General features: G+C 39.2%; 1 protein-coding gene across 4 annotated transcripts in view; it reads left to right on the forward strand.

Annotated features, from left to right (window-relative positions):
• Positions 1 to 20,218, forward strand: part of CACNB2 (calcium channel, voltage-dependent, beta 2 subunit) — a 512,677-nt gene that overhangs the window by 101,248 nt on the left and 391,211 nt on the right. The window lies entirely within an intron of this gene.

Here is a 20,218-nt window from a genome sequence, read left to right on the forward strand (position 1 = left end):
TGTTGCTAGGAAAAGCTACTGCATTCCTAGTAAAGGAGAAGGACATCATCCGTGGAAAGCTGAGAGCATAGTGAAAGAGAAGATGACCCACAACCAGATGGATTGAGACAGTGACTACAGCAATGGGCTCAAGTATGTCAGAGATAGTGGGGATGGCACAGGGTGCAGATCTGTTGTACAGTTATTGATTTGACAACACCTAACAGTAACAATTTCAACAAAGACATGCTTGCCTTGCTTACTGGGCAGTTCATCCCTGCTTGGGACCCTATTGCCTCCTGTCAGATTTGCTGCCTCTCTTTGTTACAGTGTCTCCTCCCAGCAAAATTGCTACCCCTGTTTTTCAAGCTTGAGATGGTTGTGCATGTTTTAGTTCTTCAGTAGCAATCTCACCATATTTATGCAGAGGTTCTTGTAGCTTGTGGTATCATTCTGTATCCTGACTGATGTGCCCTTTATTTTACGCATTGCATTTTATAGGACATAATAAAGCTTTGATAGGTAAATTGAATATTAATGGACTGCACACACTAAGATTATAATGAGTAAAGCTGGAAGCTAATCATGTTTTGTGTAACATGGCAATACCAGTTCAATAGAAATATCTCTTCTTTGCCTAATTGGTAACAATAATAGACTTCTTTATTAGTTGTTATTACAGAGCCCTGGAGCTCTAATCAGTAGATGACATGACAATCAAGTAGATGACATTTTGACTAATCAAGTAAACAAGTAAAAATCAGGTAAAAACAGAAGAACTCATTTGGTTTTCTACTATATTGATCGCTATTTACTTAAATGAAACTCAATTACTTTTAAATGTTAAAAGTATCAATTCTTTAAATTTTAAATCCCACAGTAATATTACAGAATCTCTGCTGTAACTTTTTAATTTTGCAGATGATAAAATGGAGGAACAGGGATGTGTGTGGGATTTGTAATTATTTTTAATTTTTGAATCATTTAATCACTTATGCTTTGTTGAAAATTCAGAATGGTCTTTTTCCTTTCTTGTCCTTAAAAGGAGAGGAATAAATTTAATAAATTTGCTGATTATAATGTGTTGCTTTACCCCTCCCCCAACTACAAAATCACTCAGCAGTCATTGTCTCTAAGGGAAGAAGAAAGAAATTATTTGAATTGGTGATGAGAAATGGAACAGAGTGAGAAGGCCTGATAATGATTGCATTTTCAGGTGCTCTTGGCAAAGACATTTGGTCTTCTTAGAAAATCTGCCTCAAAAGGCTAGATATTTTTAACTTTTTAGTATAGTACTGTTCCTGGTATGTGCTGTTGAGTTAGAATCAATCCTAGCTGACTCTTGGTGGGTTTTCAGAGGCGATAAGTCACATGTGAGGAGCTTGGCCATCTTTCTTCCATGGAGAAATCCTGTGCGTTCCCTGCTTTTGGGGTTGGAAACACAACCTGCGCTCCCTAGAGTTGTTGTTGTCATTATGTGTCTTCGAGTCACTTGTGACTCATAGCGACCCTATGTACAACAGCTCTAATCCCTGCTCTGTCCTGTGCTAATTTCACTGTCTCTGACACACCCAGCACGATCATCCAAGTCACTGAATCAATCCACCTCATAGAGGGTCTTCCTTTCCTGCACTGTCACTCCAACATCCCAAGCATGATGTCCTTCTCCAAGGACCGGTCCCTCCTTACAATATGTCCAAAGTATGTTAGACGAAGGCTCAGAAAGAATCCTTGCCTCCAAGGAGCAGCCTGGTTTAACCCTCTCCAGGATGAACCGGTTCATTTTCTTAGCAGTCCATGCTTTTCTATCATTTTGCTAAGTTCTTTTTAATACATCCAGCCCTGGGTCTAATTATATAGGGCAGAAATGTCCTAGCCCAGAGACATGTTCAAGGCTCTATTTAATTATAGCCCTTTATCACACGATGGGGCACAAGTTCACACCAAACACATGGGGCACCAAAACACATGGGGTGTCCATGAGTTGAAGCCCGTTCCAAAGTTGGTTTTAACACATCATTTCACTATATAGGCCTTCGACCTGTAGTATTTGTGAGGAATATTGAATATTCTATGGACTTTCAAAAGAATAAATCTCTTGGAGGAAGTGCAAGCAGGGTGCTCCTGAAAATATAGTGAAACTTCATCTCATGTATTACGGGCATGTTATCAGGAAGGGCTAGTCTTTGGAAAAAGATATCATACTGAAAAAAGTACAGGGTGAGTTAAAGACATGAAGACTCTGAACAAGATGGGTTGACAACACAATACTAGAACAATATGCTCAAGTGTGTTTGAGATTTTTGAGCATGGTACCAGGTAGGACAAGTTTCAGATCTGTTGTTGATAGGGTCACTGTGAGTCCTAGTTGACTCGACAGAACCTAGTAACAGTAACAGTGATAAAAACACAGGCACTACCCTTGGTACCAGCAGTGAAGAAATAAAAAGGTGTGTTGTATTGGGGAAATCTGCTGTCAGGGACTTATTCAAAGTGCTGAAGAGCTAGGACATAATTTTAAAGACTAAGGTACATCTGATCTAAGCCATGGTCCTTTTGATTACTTGCTATGCATTTGGAAGTTGACAGAAAAATAATCAATCCTTTGATGTTGAGCTTTGGGTTGTGGTGTTGGAGAAGAGTACTGAATATACTGTATATCCATTGGACTGCCAAAAGAGTAAGTTTGTCTTAGGGGAAGTACAACCAGTGTACTTTTTGGAGGCATGGTGATGCATTGCCTCACATATTTTGGACATGTCATTAGGAGGGACCAATTCTTGGAGGACATCATGCTTGTAAAGGTGGAGAATTAGTGTAGGAGAGGAAGACTCTCAATGAGATGGATAGACATGGTGACTGTAGCAATGAGTTCAGGTATATCAGAGATGGGAGGTTGGTACAGAATAATACCACATTCTGATGTTGACTCAATGGCACAGAATAATAACACCGTGTATTGCTTTGTATTGGGCTGCTAGTAGATCTGTTTGTCATTCAAATCCATCAGCCACTCCTAGGAGCAAGATAGTATCTTCCCAGAAAATATTTACAGCTTTGGGTCTTCATGAGTCAGATTTGTCAGTGAATTAGTTTCTTTTACATTTTTATAGATTAAATCACCAGTAGTGGTAGTATCATTTGAACTCTAAAAGCACAGAGGAAGTCCAGGTATTATATTCTCATCGTTCTTTACAATTTGCTATCATTTTCCAAGGCACAGTTCATTTCTGTTAATCATCTAGTTTCTCACTCTGTAGCAAAATTTACTTTCCATTATTTTCTTAAGTTTCTCCTTATTGGATCCCATTGTATCTTATTCTATAATCTAGAGAGGATCTTAAAGGGAAATAGATTGTATTTTCACCTTGTGTAGTGAGGATTAAGAATAAGGCTTACCAAGGAATTGGTACATTTGAGTTGTGATGTTGGTGGAGGATATTGACTGTACCATGACTGCCAGCAAAATGAATAGGCTTAGCCTGGTTAAAGTGCAGACAGAATGTTCCTTTCATGCTAGGGTGTTGAGTTTTTGTTTCCCATGATTTGTACATGCCATCAGGAGAGACCAATCACTGGAGAAAGACATAACTTGGTAAAGAGTCAGCAAAGAAGGGGAAGATCCTTGATGAGGTATAGTGACACAGTAGATCCAATAATGTACCCAACATGGCAGTGATTCTGAGGATGGTGCAGGCTTAGCCAATGTTTTGTTGTCTGGTGTATAGGGTCGCTATGGCTTAGCATCTACTTAGCAGTACCTAAACCCAACAAAAAAAAAGGAGCCCTGGTGGAATTGTTAAATGGTTGACTGCTGACCAAAAAGTTGATGGTTCAAGGCTACCAGCCTCTGCAGGAGAGAAAAATGGAGCCATCTGCTTGTCTAGAGAATCTAACCCCAGAAATCCTCTGGAGCTCTTCTACTTTGTATTGTATAGTCACAATAAGGTCAAATCACTGTACAAAAAAGGCCTTAGGTAAATAATGAAGTCAGGGAACATGTCCAAGATTATTCGGCTGAGGTCTACTTGGATTGTTGATTGGCTTTAGATAGAAAGGACCTCTATAAGAAAAAATGAGGAGAGAAAGAGGACAGAACAGGCAATTTGATGATCCCTGCAAGAGATTTTTCACCAAGGGAATGTTCAGAACTTGAGTCCTGCATATTGTAAATCTAAAAATTCATTCTAAGGTTAAGTAACAGTAATAGCTATTGTGCCATTAAGTAATAGAGAGGTTACAAACTGTTATTGATGCTGGCACTGACATGCTAATTCCCAGAACTATTACTATTTTTTTTTCCAGAATTTATTAGGTATTTCACAAAGCCCAATTAAAGACACTTTTTCTTTGTTTATGAGCACTTAAAATATTGTAAAAAGGCTTTTATAAATCTGTTTTAAAAGAGAAATAAGTTGTTTGACAGATAACTCTTTTTTCTCCTAATGAAGTTTTCCCCCTCTTTTTATTCCTTGAGGATAGCCCTAAATCTTAGACTGTGTTTTGTATTATATCTTGATATAGATCTTGCAATATTTACTTTTAAAAAGTAGCATTGATGGAATTGTGGTTTGAGGTAGAATTTCTCTGCATAAAAGTACTCTTCACTGATAAATAGTTGGAGATTAGCATCTCATTCTGCCATTCTTAGTATAAGACATTACACTGGAGAACATTAGCAAGGGCGGACCATACTCAGGAGATGGGTTGCCACAGTGACTGCGACAATGGGTGTGAGCCTGACAGAGAATATGAGGATACTGTAGTATAGGGAAAGGTTCCAGTTTCTTGTTCGTAGGGTCACTGTGAGTGGTAGTTGACTTGACAGCACATTACAACAGGAAATTGATTAAAGAGGAAATTTAGGATACAGTTAGTTTATGTGAATGAAGAACAACAGCTCAGAAAAGGAAGATGAGCATAGTGAAGACTGTACTCTTTGTCACTGAATTGAGTATGTATAAACAGAAACAAAAGAAATATTTTTAATTAAAAAAGAATTGTTAGCTTTTTAGTAATAGTAAAGGTTCTTATTTTTAGGTTATTTTAAAGTGGTGCTAATCTTTGGTTGTCTAAAAACATATTGGATAGAAATAGAGTGAAACTTGCCTCAAAACTTTGCTTTTATCACCACTGTCAATTATTTCCTTTGTGCATTGTTACCTGGATGGTTCGTTAAATTGATTTAATTTTAGAATGCTTGGTATTTTACTTTCAACCATATCAATATATTATAAACATGGCATGTGACATATACAGAGATGAAAGTTTTTGAAGGAGAGTTTTAAAACTACTGATTTTGAAGCACTCTTTAATTTTGGTACTATTGGGCTTAATCTATACATATCCAGACTTCTGTTTTCAACTACAGTTTAAATTATTTTTCCAATACCTCTACTTATGCTGAATATGGAAAATTAATGTAAGTTAAGTACAATTCTCTGGCCCCCAGCCAGTTTTCATTTTCTTTAAAAAATATTGTATGGTTGCTAGTGAAAAATTAGGAAGTACTATAAAAGTTTGTTCCTTTTAAAATTTTCTTTCTTTAATAAAGCTATCATCATGTTGTCATTATGCGCCATCGATTGGGAACCAACTCATAGCTGCCCCTTCAGCAAGTTTTCAGAGGCTGTAAATTGCTCGGGAGAAGATCATCCAACTTTCTCCTATAAATAACTGTCGAGTTCAAGCTACCATCTTTTCAGTTGGCAGGGGAACTCCTTACCACTTAGCCACTACTGCTCATATAATTATATTGTGCACCATAGAGTGAGAACTGCCCCATACATAATTGACCCTCTAGTGGGTTTGCAAAGTAAATTGGTTAATTGCTTGGGAAGAGATTGCCCATCCTCTCACAGAACAGCTAGTGGATTCAAACCACATTCCTTTGGGATTTCTTGCTACTAGGCTACCAGAGCTCCCTATAATTGTATTAAGGAGCATTATGTATCTTTAAAACTCTTCACAAAGGAGGACATTCAAATGGCAAACAAATGTATGAAGAAATGTTCAAAATCATTAGCAATCAGATGCAAATCAAAACAACAATGAAGTACCATCTCTCCTTAGCAGCAGTAGCAAAGTTTAACAACACAACACACAATAAATGTTCAAGAGGATGTGGAGAGATTGGAGCACTTATGAAGTGCTGGTGGTAAAATGGTACAGCCTCTCAGGAAGGCAGTTTGGCATTTCCTTAGAAAACTGAACACAGAAATCCCACATAACCCAGCTATTCCACTGCTAGGAAGATATCCCAGGGAATTCACAAGTGAGACACAAATTGAGGTATGTACACTGATGTTTATAGCAGAGTTATTCACAATAGCAAGAAAATGGAAAGATCCCAAATGCCAATAAATAAATGAATGGATTGAGAAATTGTTATACATCCACACAATGGAATACTATACAGCATTAAGGAATAAAGATTTTGTAAAACTATGTAATATGCAAGAGACTAGAGAGAGTATTATGCTGAGTAAAATAACTCAGTCACATAAGGACAAATACTGCATACAACCACTACTGTGAAAATAGAACGGTAAGTGAGCAAAATGTGTCCATGACCAAAAAGAGAAGAGGGGGGGATCAATCACTAGGACAGCAGAGGTTAGTGGGTGGATGGAAGAGGTGAAGGAATAGGGAAGATTCCATGGAGACCTGAAGAGAAGGGGGGTAATAGACTTAGACCAATAATTAATTGCATAAAATGCAATGTATAAATGAGTGATTGCATAAAACACAATGCATATGAATGACTGCAAGGGAACCAACTAGAAAAAGAAACACTTTCATTTAAATTTAGACAGAATCCCACATATTGCAAAGATATTTTTCTCTTTTTTTGCCATTCGTGATGTTTTTCTCAAAATGGGAATTTCTAGGCTTTTGGGAAATGCAAACTCTAGTGAAATGTATGCACATGATAGGGCAATAAGTAGTCTACATCTCCCAGTAACAACACTGCATCTTAAAAGAAGGGCCAATTCTCCCCACCTGAGAACACAGGGGCTTCTTCAGTATTTAGAAATAGTGAGATTTCATTTGCTAATTACTACTGTTAGACCTAGAGATTGGTCTGAAGGACAAATTGTTATTGTTATGTGCCTTTGAGTTGAGTATGACCCACAGCGAGCCTGTGACCAATAGATCAGAACCCTGTGCTATCCCCAGAATCGCTGACATACTTGAGCCTATTGCTGCAGTTACTGTGCCAGTCCATCAGGTTGTGGGCCTTCTTTTTTGCCAACTCTCCACTTTTCCAAGCATATCCCACTCCAATGAATACCCTTTCCTAGCAACATGCCCAATGTGAGATGCCAGATTAGACCTACCTATAGAAATAAGGTATTACTTCTTTGCAATGTTTACATTCACCAAATTTCCTTTCATTGATGTCAATGTGGGGTTTTTTTTGTCTACTGGAATCTGGAACAAATAATGTGTTTTGCTGTAAAGGCAGTGAAATTTTAACCTCAGTCCCACTGAGTTAATTCCATTTCATAGCAAACCTCCATTGGGTTTTGGAGGCTGTAAATCTTAGCAGGAGGAGATGACCCCCCTTCTCCCAAGTACAGCTTGTTAATTGAAACTGCTAATCATTTTATTTAACAGCTCTACACACCATTCTAGTGATACTTTAATGTCTTTTATAGATCAGCATGTTACATCTTGCTCCTTAAATTATGTTAAATTATAGCTAAAAGGAGATAGTAAGTGGCAAAGTAAAGTTTAGAACCTCATCTTACTATATAGTTTCTTCTATAATCTGCCAGTACCAGCTGGATGAATATGTGGTCAAATGATCATGGATAAATGAGCTCAGTAGACATTTATTAAATGAGTCCTATATGTCATATGATTGTGAGTTGTTTTCCAGTTTGCATAAAATATGCATAGCAAAGCATATGCCAATGCAATAACTTCTACATGTATATTTAGTCACATTAATTGTGTTCTTCAGGTTGTGCAGTCATTCTTGTATCCTATTCCAAATTATTCCAATAGCTAAATGCCTATGGAGAAGAATCTCCCCCTCCCATTCTTTATTCCAACTTGATAATTATTGCTTTCTACATATTTGCTGATTTCATGTAAGTGAGATCATACAGTACTTTTCCTTTTGCAACTTATTTAGCTCAACATGTTTTCAAGATTCATCGATGTGGTGACATTCATCTAGATTTCCTTTCTGTTTAAGTCTACAGAAAATGAACAGTTTCATCCTGGAGATGGTTAAACCAGGCTGCTCCTTGGAGGCAAGGATTCTGAAGCTTTGTCTGACATACTTTGGACATGTTGCAAGGAGGGACCAGTCCTTGGAAACAGATGGCATGCTTGGGAGGGTGGAGGGACAGCGCAGGAGGGGAAGAACCTCTATGAGGGGGATTGATTCAGTGACTGGGTAATCAGGGTAGGAGTGTCAGAGATAGTGATACACAGGATAGAGCAGGGTTTAGGGCTGTTGTACATAGACTCGCTATGAGTTTCATGTGACTTGTTAGCACGTAACAGCAACAACAACAACAACATATGCCTAGCATTAGACTACTGGATCATAAGATACTTTGTGTTCAACTCTTTTAGGAACTGCCAATTGTTTTCCCTTTACATCCTCACCAGCAATAGATAAAAATTATGGCTTCTTAACATCCTTGATAACATCTGTTGTTTTCAAATTGATGGATTTTTTTTTTCTTTTTGTTTTTCTTTTTTAACCACTACTGTTCTGATAGGGATGCTACAAAAAGTTTATATACCTGTAATATTATTTAAATCTCATCCTAGAAACATGAGGAGGTGGTTATTATTGGATGGTATCAAGTTCATTCTAAATCATATGGATCCCATACATATACTCTTATCTAGTGACATGTATGCAAACAATAGGCAATGAATATAGTCTACATCTCTTGGTAACATCATTGCATCTTAAAAGAAAGGCCAATTTCTCCCCTTCTGAGAACACAAGGGTTTCTTTAGAAATAGTGGGGTTTCATTTACTAATTACTCCTTTTAAATCTAGAGATAAGTCTTAAGGACAAATTGCTGTTTTTGTTGTTGTTGCATACCTTTAAGTTGACTACAACCCATAGCAAGCCTGTGGCCAACAAATCTGAACCCTGTGCTATCTCCACCATCTGACATACGTGAGCCCAGTGCTGCAGTTACTGTGTCAATCCATCAGGTGTATGGATTCTAATCCTAGAAGGTGGTATTGTCAGTTTCATTCTAAATCGTATTGACCCCATACACAACAGAAAGAAGCCCTGCTCACCCAGTACCTCCTGATGATATGTCCTGTATTACACTCTGTTTTTGCAGCCACTGTGCCACTCTGTGGCTTTAAGGATCTTCATCTTTTTTGCTGACTCTTTGTTTTACCACGTATGCTGTTCTTCTCCAGGAACTGGCTGCTCCTGATAATAAATCCACAGTGCAGCAGACACAGTCCTGTCATCCTTGCTTCTAAGGAGCATTCCTGCACTATTCCTAGCAGGCCAGATTGGTTCATTCTCCTGGTTGTCCATACAATATTCTTTGCCAAGACCATATTGAAGTTTATTACTACTTTAAAGGTCTTAATACTCATGGTCCAGCTTCAGCATGCATTTGATGTGATTAAAAATGCAGTGGCTCAGGTCAGGTACACACGTTGACCCTCAAAGTGGTATCTTTGCTTTTTAACAGTTTAGAGAATTGTTGGTTTGTTTTTAACAGCAGATTTCTTCCCCCTAATGCAAAAGAAGTAGTTTATAGAATATCATCAACAGTCCAGAGCCCATAGTGAGACCTCAATGTATCTTAACTGCAAATTATATGATGCTACAAGACTCTTGTGTTATTAGAGTTTCTTTCAGGTGATTCTCCTGGGTAGCCTGGCAATAAAAAGCTGAGTGAAGGAGAGAGCCATTTACTACTTACCTTTTCAAATCGAGGAGATTGACTATCCATTTAGTAAAACTGTTTCTTCATTCACAGCTCCTAAGGATTGCATTGGAGGCAGAAAAAGAAACTCTATCCTGAAAGATGAGTATACGGATAGGATAACATCATGATGGGTGTTAGGGAGAAAGGATTGATACTGTCAACAACTTCGTTTTATCCACAGTCAGTATACTTGGTACCAGCAATCAGGAGATCAGGAGCCATACTGCACTTGGAAAGTCTGTTGTCCAGGACTTCTCTAAAGTTTTGAGGAGTAATAATGTCAGTTTGAGGACTAAGGTGCACCTGACTCAGGCCATGGTCTTTTCAGTCTCTTGCCATATATCTTAGAACTGGACAATGAATAAGGATGACAGAAAAGTTGATACTTTCCAGTTGTGGTGTTGGAGAAGAGTGCTAAAGATCCCATGGACTGCTATAAGAATATATATCTTAAAGAAGGTACAGCAAGAGTGCTTCTTGGAGGCAAATATTATAAAGCTTCATCTCACATACTTTGAGTATGTTACTAGGAGAGGTTATTCCTTAGAGCGGGGCATCATGCTTTAGAAGGTGGAGGGGCAGGAGAAGAGAGGAAGACCCTCAGCCAGGTGAGTTGACATGTTGACTGTGATAGTGGGCTTGGTTTGAGTGTTGTCAGAAATTGTGAGGACAGCATGGGATAAGACAGTGTTCAGATTGGTTGTTCATAGGGTTGCTGTGAGTCTTGCTTAACTTGATGACACCTAACAACAACAATTTCTGAACATTCAGTGATGATTAAACATCAATAATAGCAATATATATTCTGAAAAGTATAGTAAGAATTATATGTCAAGTTATATCATCAGGTCAGAAAGACTTTATCAAGGTGATGCTGTTGAAACTGAACCTTGATAAGGGGAGGATTTTTTAGTACAGAAGGGGAATTATAAGCACAAACACAGGGGTGTGACAGTGTATTTCAGAGATGGTGAATGCTGACTAGAGCAAGAAGTGTAATAGTGTGTAGGTTTGGGAGTAGTGAACCACTGGCTGCTTCTGTGGCCAGAGGTGATATTATCAGAGATTTGATGAGACTGGTAACCTAGCATGGAGGATGCACAGACTCCAGGAGGAAATTCAGAGAAAGGGCTGCTGATATTCTTTCAAGTTAGTGCTTATAATAAACTAGTTTATCTGCAGATTAAGAAGCAGTGAATGCTATCTTTAATCTGTCTCCTGAAAGGAGAAGACTGCGGTCATCACTTTTACATTTTTTCAAGTGAGAAGAATGTATACTTTCACATTGCCTTTGTTTTTATGTTTACACATGAAAAATCTCAAAATCAGAAACTGTATTTTGTGGCTCATCTGAAAATAACATCATTTTTAGGCAACGATGTGGCACAGTAATCCTAGAAGGCAGCACAGAACAATGAAAAAGGTCTGATCCCTAACATAGTTGCATCCCGGCTTTGCTGGGTGCACAGATATATGACCAGAGACAAGTGACATTGGGAGGGTAAAACTCTTATAAGAGAGCACAGCACAGAGATTAGTCTTTGCTTGTAGTAAAATGCTGTCATAATTTTGCACTCAAAATTATTTTCACCCTTTTCTTGTTATCTTTTGATATTATGACTTTCATATTCATTTGGAGTTTTCTCTGCAGTTCATACAAACCAATTTTTTTTCAGTGACCATGTAAAGTTAGGATAAAATGCCTCCGTATATTCATGTCAGTAATGTTTATGTAAGTAATGAGAAATTTATATTATTCATTAAAATGGGCTATACTGGTATATTAATAAAGAAGACCAGAGCACTGTCATTACAAAGACTAAATCCATAATTTCAGTTACATAGTATTATTTATTTACTCTTAGTTAACAAGAATTTTTATTCTCATATTCAGGACTTGAGGCAGAAGTTCAAAACTTTAGTTGTTGTATTTCTGCTTGGGAAAATAGCAGAGATCTAAAATTAGTCTTATAAGACCACAGATATGTACCGAGCCAAAGTTAATGTGGGATTTTAAAGTTCATGTAGTTAAATAGTTCAAAGTAGCACTGTACAAAGCAAATAGAAAAATGCACTTTTAAACCTTTATTGTTTTACTTGGTAGGATATCAAATTATTTAAGGAATGCATTTATATTTCTCTGATAAATGAAAACAAAATATTTGGCATCATTAAAAGTGTATCAAATATTAACAAAATGAAAGTTTTTGAAAAGTTATTTTAGTGGATCTGATAGCTCAAAAGAACATATTTCTCCTCGTAATTACAGAATCTTAGTTCCTCGCTCTCTAATTCGCCTATGTATTTATAGATAATTTTGTAGTTTTGTGTGCCAGTGCAAAATAATAACAATAAACCAGTTACCATTGAGATGATTTCAGCTCATTGGGGCCATATGTGTGTGAGTGTGGAACTGTGCCCCACCACATTTGCTAGGGTTGACTATTTGGAAGAACGTCAGACCTTTCTTCTGAGGTACCTCAGGGTAGATAGAGTCCAGTCTCTCCATTATTAGCAAGCATGTTAACCCCTTGCACAACCGAGGGACTCCTATGTGCTAACAGTTAGTATTAGGCTGAGATTTTAGAGCATCTTTAAATAGAATATTTATTGTTAGATTGTTAATCCTTTTTTATGTAGTTTAATAATGCAATTAAGATTAAGTAAAATGCAAACAGATATAGCATTATTCCTAACATTCATAGGAATATGGTGTGTACTATACTGGATTTTGGAATATATTGAAAGTAAGCCCTCATTTGGAAAACAAAATCAGGAAAGAACCTTATGATCTATTCCTGTACAAATCAAGCTTTAACTCCTCCTAGGATATACCTTCCCATCAGAATCTTAACAGAGAACGGCAGTAAGTTCAGACTATATTTAAAAGAGGCCATACTTATGTCAGATGGATTTTAGCTGAAAACAGAGAATGCTAGAAGAATGTGGATATATCTTTAATTGGATGTGAAAAGGCATTTGTTCTGGGATTCCCATTCTTCCCAATGTTAGCCATAGTTTGTTATGGTCTAGACAGTCATAACTATGGCTAACATTGGGAAGAATAGGAATTCCAGAACACTTAATTATGCTTCTGCAAAACCTATACCTAGACCAAGAAACTCTGCATGGTTTAAAATTGGGAAAGGTGTGGTCAAGTCTGTATCCTTTCTCGTTACTCATGCAATTAGAATGCTCAACAAATCATTAGGGAAACTGGACTTTATAAAAGAAGAGTGTGACATCAGAATTGGAGGAAGACTCATCAACAGTCTGAATTATGTAGATGACACAACCTTGCTGAAAGCATATGGAACTGAGATGCTTGCTTCAGAGAATCAAGGACTGCAGCCTTCAATATAGTTTACATCTCTACATCAAGAAGACAAAAAATTCTCACCACTAGACAATAGGCAACACCATGATAGAAGGAGAAAAGGTTGTCAACTATTTCATCTTACCTGGATCCATACCCTTGGTACAGGAGATCTGGAGATGTATGTTGTTGTTGATTGCCTTTGTGTTGAGCATGACTCATAGTGACCTTTTGAACGAAAGGCCCCTACAACTATTGTCATTTATCAAAGCTCATAGAGTTTCTAGAGACATGTTATTTAGGAAGTGGCTGCCACTTGGGAAGGTCTGCTGTCAGGAACTTCTCCAAAGGCCTGTAGAGCAATGATGCCCATGTAAAGGTGTGCCTGATTCAAGCCATAGTCTTTCTAATCATCTGCTATGCAGCTTAGAGTTGCACAGTGAATAAGAATGACAGGAGAAGAATCTATGCCTTTGAGTTGTGGTGTTGGAAAAGAGTACTGAATATCCTGTGCTCTGCCAAAAGAACAAACAGATATGTCTTGGAGTGAGTATAACCAGAGTGGTACATGGAGACAGGATGGCAAAGCTTCATCTCCCATGCTTTGGGCATGTTGTAAGGAGAGGCTATTCCTTATAAAGGGACATCATGCTTGAAAAAGTGGAGGGTCAGTGAACGAGAGGAAGACATTCAACGAGATGGATTGATACAGCAACTGCTGCAGTGGTCTCAAATGTGTCGAGGATGGTAAGGATGGCACAGACTAGAACAGGGTTCAGACCTGTTGTTCATTGGGTCACTATGAATCATGCTCAAGGGATCTTAAGAAAACGTTAGGATGGATGAGAGAATTGGTTCAAGGACCCTCATGGAAACCAAAATCTAAGAGTGCATCCATTCCTTGTAGGAAGCAATGCCAAGTTTAAGTGTGCATTTAAACATGTGGACCTCTGGTGGCTGACTGATAAGGAGTTGAGCTGCCAACTCAGTGGCAGGCAGCTTGAATCTCCAGACTGCTCTGTGGGAGCGATCTCCTCCCCTGCTGTTTATTGTCTCTGAAACCCTGCTGGAGGGTCAGCTATGAGTGGGTTCTGAGAGTTATACTTTCCTTTCCACTCCTTCCCAGCTAATCCAGGATGCATATTGCCATTGAGCACTTGTTCTTTTCTCTTGAAAGATTTTTTTGGCTCCTTTCAATCCCTTGAGCCCATACTTCCTTAAAAGTATGGTTAGCCAACTTATAAGGAGAGTCTAGACCTTGGAAAAGGACATCATGCTTTGTGAAGTGGGGAGAGAGTGACAAAAATGAGTCCTCTCAAGGAGATGGACTGACACTGTGGTTGCAAAAATGAACTTAGCAAAGCACATAGTGCAGGCTGGTACAGAGTTGGGCCGGGATTCGTTCTGCTGCACTGCTGGTCTCTGTGAATCAGAGCTCCTAGGAAGCACCCCACAGCAGCAAACACACAGAAAACACAAAAGGATCTTCTTCAAACCAGAACTTTTTTCTTTTTGGTCTACATACTGCTTAAAATTATGTTAAGTTTTAATATAGAGAATAAAAGCTGAGAAAATTAGAATAATTGATCTTTCTGATTCCTTTTATGTTTAAATGTCTAGGATTCTTTGAAAAATTAAATGTTTTGCTTCACTGATTATATTTTTCCTTAAGAAAAAAACTAGTTGTATTTACTAGTTTTGCCTTTCATTGCTAACAATTATCTTTTTGTTACGTGTCACTGAGTTAACTACAACTCATAGCCACGGTATGAACAACAGATAAAAACCTTTCCCTAGCCTGTGTCATTTTCATGATCTCTGTCATGTTCAAGAACACTGTTATAATTACTGTGTCAATCCATCTCATTCAGGGCTCCTCTATTTTTGATAATCTTCCACATTTCCCAATAATGTCTTTTCCCAAAAACTGGTGCATTCGGACAACATGCCCAAAGTGTGCAAGACTACGTTTCAACCTTCTTGCCTCTAAGGCACACTCTTGTTATGCTCCACCAAGACAGATTTGTTTGTTCTTTTGCCAGTTTATGGGATATTTAATATTTCTCAACAACAGCACAATTTGAAGGCACTGATATACATCTTTGGTCTTGAAAATGGAGATCCTGGGTATGTGGTTAATAACAGGCTCATTCCTAATTTGATAGGTTGGAGATTGAAATAATTTCTGAGATACCTCATAAGAAGGTTTGGTGATCAACATTCAAAAATAAAGCCATTGAAAAGATTTCATATAAGTGTATGTCCATTGAAAGCAACAAGCCTAGCTTTTCCTAAAACCCAGCAAACCCACTGCAGACTGAGTTGATTCTGAGTCCTGGCAACCCTCCCTCAGATTTCCAAGTCTGTAAATCTTCCTAGGAATCTGCCCCCCTTTTCTGCCTTGAAGTGGCTGGTGGGTTTGAACATCTGACCTTTCAGCTCAACGTATTATATACTATGGCATGGGCATTTGTAAATAAATTAGAGCACTTGCAAAAACATAGGTGGGTTTTTCACACATGCTTTATTTTTTAACTCTGTGTGTGTGTGTCTGTGTGTATAAAATACGGCATTTGCCAATTCAGCATCACACATGTTTCTGAGATGGAACTGGCAAGAGTCTGGGACAGCAGCTATGTCTAGGCATTACATTAACATTGGCTCTTGTGGTCCGAGAATAACCATCATCCCAGGCAACACCGAAGTCTCACCAGGCAGCTTCCTGCTTTGCAGCTGTGCTTGAGGACGGGACACTTGGTTCTACTCTCCAAATTCATTAGCAGTGCGGCCACTTTTATGTGTTTAGTGACTTATAATATTTTGTGTATCACTTTTAAAACTTGTAAGCACTTGAGGTTTGGAAGCTACTCTCGAGTGGAAACATCTGTTTTATTCTGCTACTATGATTAGCTAGATTTCTCTCAGTTTGTTTTTTTAAAAGAGGAAAGTCACCATGATGACCTTAAAAAAGAGAGAAAGGAAAGAAAGGAGCAGTATTGTAGCCCTCAGAGGGAAAGATTGGAGTTTGAATACAGCATCTGCCCAACCCGTGACTTTCAGTAAGCTCTGTCAGTACCATTGACCATAATTTAAAAAGTCCAAGCCTTTGAGCTTTTCCCAGTTATTTACCCAATTATTGAGCAAAAATTGGAGATCAGAGTCCCTGGATGGTGATAACAGAATGGTTAGAAGTGTGAGTCTGCTCCGAGCAGCCCTATAGGACAGAAGAATGGCCCCGTGTGTTTTTCTGAGCTGTGAATCTGTACTGCAGGAGACGGCCTCACCTTCCCTCTGCAGAACTATTGACCTTCAAACTACTGCACTTTCAGCTAGCAACCCAGTTATTAAACCACTGCACCACCAGGGCTCCTTCCTCAGAAGAAAGGCCTGGTGAAGCTGCTGCCATCACATGAGCCCTTGAAACCCCTTACGAAGCACAGTTCTGCTCTGATACATGTGTGGTCATCATGGCTGGGAGTTGACTCCATGGCCTAGTGATAAGGAGTTGCACTGACAACCCAAAAGTGCTCAGTTCAAACCCACTAACTACTTGATGGGAGAAAGATGAGCATTCTCTTCCCACTTACTGCCTTGAAAAATCTGCCGGAGGGTCAGCTATGAGTCGATTCCAGCTCAGTGGGACACAACAGCATTGTGTTAAGTTCATTATCAGTAAGTATGTTTTGAACTCCTGCTACATGTGGTAGGAATACTACCTTGAGCTTTGTGAGACACAAAAATATTATAAAATTTCTTCACTTGAAAGCTAATTCATCTATGTATAGGCAAGGTACTTTACAACAAATCATATTTAAACATACATTTCACTTGTAACTTTGATCTTAGGGGGAAAAGAATAATAAGGTACTTTTTCTCCTGTCTTAAATAAGGCCAGCAAGTCTCCTGTGGGGCTTGGATTTGGGAAGATTCACTGCTTCTAGGCCATGTGGAGGAAGCTTTTCTAGGGAGGTCAAATGGTCAGATCCCTGAAATCCCACAAATCCCCACTATGTTCCTTCTCAGCCTTGGGGATGTTATGAACAAAGGACTTCAATTCCAAAGAGGAAAACAGATTCCTGTCTCTTGGTCCTAAGGCACACAGTGCTTGTCTGGGAAACTCAGTCCCTTTTCTAAGTCAAGTTCACGTCTGAGACATACTGTCGAGGCGTATACAAGTTCCTTCACTGACCCAAGGTTGTGAGGAACATGGTTGATAGTTCCTGTTCACCGAGTAGAGGTATAATGTAGCATCTTTTCCAGAATAAAGGAAAGCTCTGTTTGAGTAAATTTAAAAAAAAAAAAATCACTACCCTCAAGTTAATGACTACTGCTAGTGACCCTGCATCAGGCCTCTGAGGCTGTTCATCTTACTGAGAGGAGCCTGCTCATCTTTGTCCTGTGAAGCAGCTGGTGGATTTGAACTGTTGCCGTTTTGGTTGGCATCCCAAAATATAAGGACCTGAAACAAAATTATGGAGCTTGGATGTTCCTTTATGCGATGCTACTCTCTAACAGGCACACAGCCAAAGGCACATTGTGTGCTGGAGCAAGCTGGTGGCTGGATTGAACCCCAGAGCTGCCCCAGACCTCTGGTGGCCTTGCTGGAAATGGTTAGGTTAGCAAGAGTGATGATAGGTTAGCAAGAGTGATGATGGAATTTCCATTGTTCAGCTATTACACGAGTGGGGATGTCTGATGCAATAGCTCAGTTTGGCTGTGGCCTCATGTAGACTTGACTCTGGGCCTATGTCATTACATCACCCAAGTCTACGTAAGAGACTCAGCGTAGACCAAGCACTGGGCTCGACACAAGACTAGTTGTTCTGTTACCACCTCCATCTCTAAGGTGGGGGGAGACTGTGAGCACGAGGCAGGGGTGTGATGTTTTGCTTTGTTTTGTTTTTTTCTTGGATAAGGAAATCAGTCAACACAGGTCAAAAGAGAGGAATAGGTGAGGAACAGAGAGGAGGAAGGGGCTGCTAGGGCAGGCCTGTTCAAGCATTCCTTTTATTCCATGGACAAGTGAACTTCCTTTATCTCATGGCTGTGTAGAGCCATTTCATGGTTTAATCTGAGAGACTAAGGGCTACTTTCTGCCAAGGCTTAAAGATCAATTGCCAGTATTAGTAAAAGTAATTAGAATCAGAATGAGTTTGGGGTCAAGCTACTTCAGGAAAGGCCTATTCTCCTAGGAGTCTTTTACTTGGGTTACAAAAGAAATGAGCCCTCCGTTCTCTTTCTCCATCCTCCAAGTCTTTGCAGCCGTTGATACATTTGGAAATGTTTACTTCCATAATCTAAATGTCTTTTTCCCGACTCTACCCCTTTTTTATACAAAAATTTCTAACCCAAGATTCCTTTGAACTAAGGATCTCCTTGGAGGATTGCTTCATCTGACGTTCCAGCTTATCGTTAGGATACTGGGCAAATGCCAGCAAGCTGGACATATGCCAGACTTGAACTGTGGAGAATTATCTTCATCCATGGGTCCAGAGTTACCATGTGCCAGGCAAAACGCCAAGCCCGGCAGACACAGAAATGGGAAAAGGAAAAGAAATAGGCCCTGGTCACCCCAGGATCACGTGGGCTAGGAAATGAGATAACCAGCAGCTGCCGTCAAGTCAACTTCAACTCATGGCGGCCACTTATGTGCCAGTGTAGAATTGGGGTCCACAAGGTTTTCAATGGCAGATCTGATGGAAGTAGATCATCAAATCTTGCTTCTAAGGCGTCTCTGGGTGGACTTGAACCTACATCCTTTTAGTTAGCCGCCCAGAGACTCTACAGGATGAGGTAGATGGTGGTGTACAGTACTTGCCTTCAGTGTCATTAGGTGAAGCACAAAAATGTAGCAACTTATTCCCAGTTGGACGGTTGGGGAGTGAGACTAGGGAAATACGTTATTGTTTGAGTTCAGCCCTGACATGGGAGCAGTTCTTCAAAGAGATAAGCAGAGACAGAAAGAGAAGTGTGTGGGGTTATTCTCACAAGCAGAAACCAAGCTGTTCAGAAGGGGCTCAGACTTCATACTGGTATATCCCAGTGCACCAAGGGCAGAACAGAGTTGTAGCTGGAATTGATGGTAGATGGGAATCAGCCAGACAGGCAGATAGAGCTGTCTGCTAAGAAGTTTGGATTTTATTCTCTGAGGATTTCATGGTTGAAGGATTGTGAAGATACCTGAAGTCACACATAATCTGCTCTGAGTTTGTCTTCGTTCTCTTGCTCTCTCCCACCCGTTCTGCCTCCTTTTTCTTACTCTCCTTCCTCTCCTCCAGTATAAAATACATCCTAGTAAGGACCTGGTGTTTTCTTGTCCTCTGAAAGTGTTCCAGATGGAAGGTTTGGCCAGATGCAGTCTGACTTTAGGATGGGAAGGATGGCGAGGGTTTTCTGAAACATCTTCCTTCATTGCATTTGGCATTTGGTTTTATATAGTTCCCCTCCCTTCTCCACCCCAAACATAACTTTATGACTGGCATAGAGTGTGCTTGGATCCAAAACATGATTAAAGCCTGTTTTGTTTCTCAGATTCTTGGCGCTGTTTCATGAAACTTGTCCAGTTATACTCTGGTCCTCACATAGCAAAACCAAAACTTTTGATAGCTAGTTAGTATTCAGAGATTGTCGGCATGCATGTGGAGTTATTCTGTGTTGGGGAGAGTTTTGCGGTCTGCCATGGTTCAGGTTTTTAATTCCTGTTTTCTTATGATCAACCCATTTCTGTCTTTTATATTTTTTCCTCAGAATTTCATTAATAATAGTTCCAAGTATATTTTCTAGCTAATACGTTTCCAACAAACAGGAACTTAAAATACTTACCAAGAAACTATTTGCTGCCTGTTGTTAAAGTATCATTTTAAATATTTTCCCATTTCTAAATTGCTTTAAATAGTGAAACATGGGCTCGCTGACTGCGAGCAAGGATGGGGTTGGTTGATTGTTAAGAATGACTGTTGTAGAGTGGATTATATTTGGGGCTAGGGG

This window comes from Elephantulus edwardii, unplaced genomic scaffold (assembly GCF_000299155.1).
Source record: "Elephantulus edwardii isolate Elephantulus edwardi_28Jun2011 unplaced genomic scaffold, EleEdw1.0 scaffold00139, whole genome shotgun sequence".
Lineage (NCBI taxonomy): Eukaryota > Metazoa > Chordata > Mammalia > Macroscelidea > Macroscelididae > Elephantulus > Elephantulus edwardii.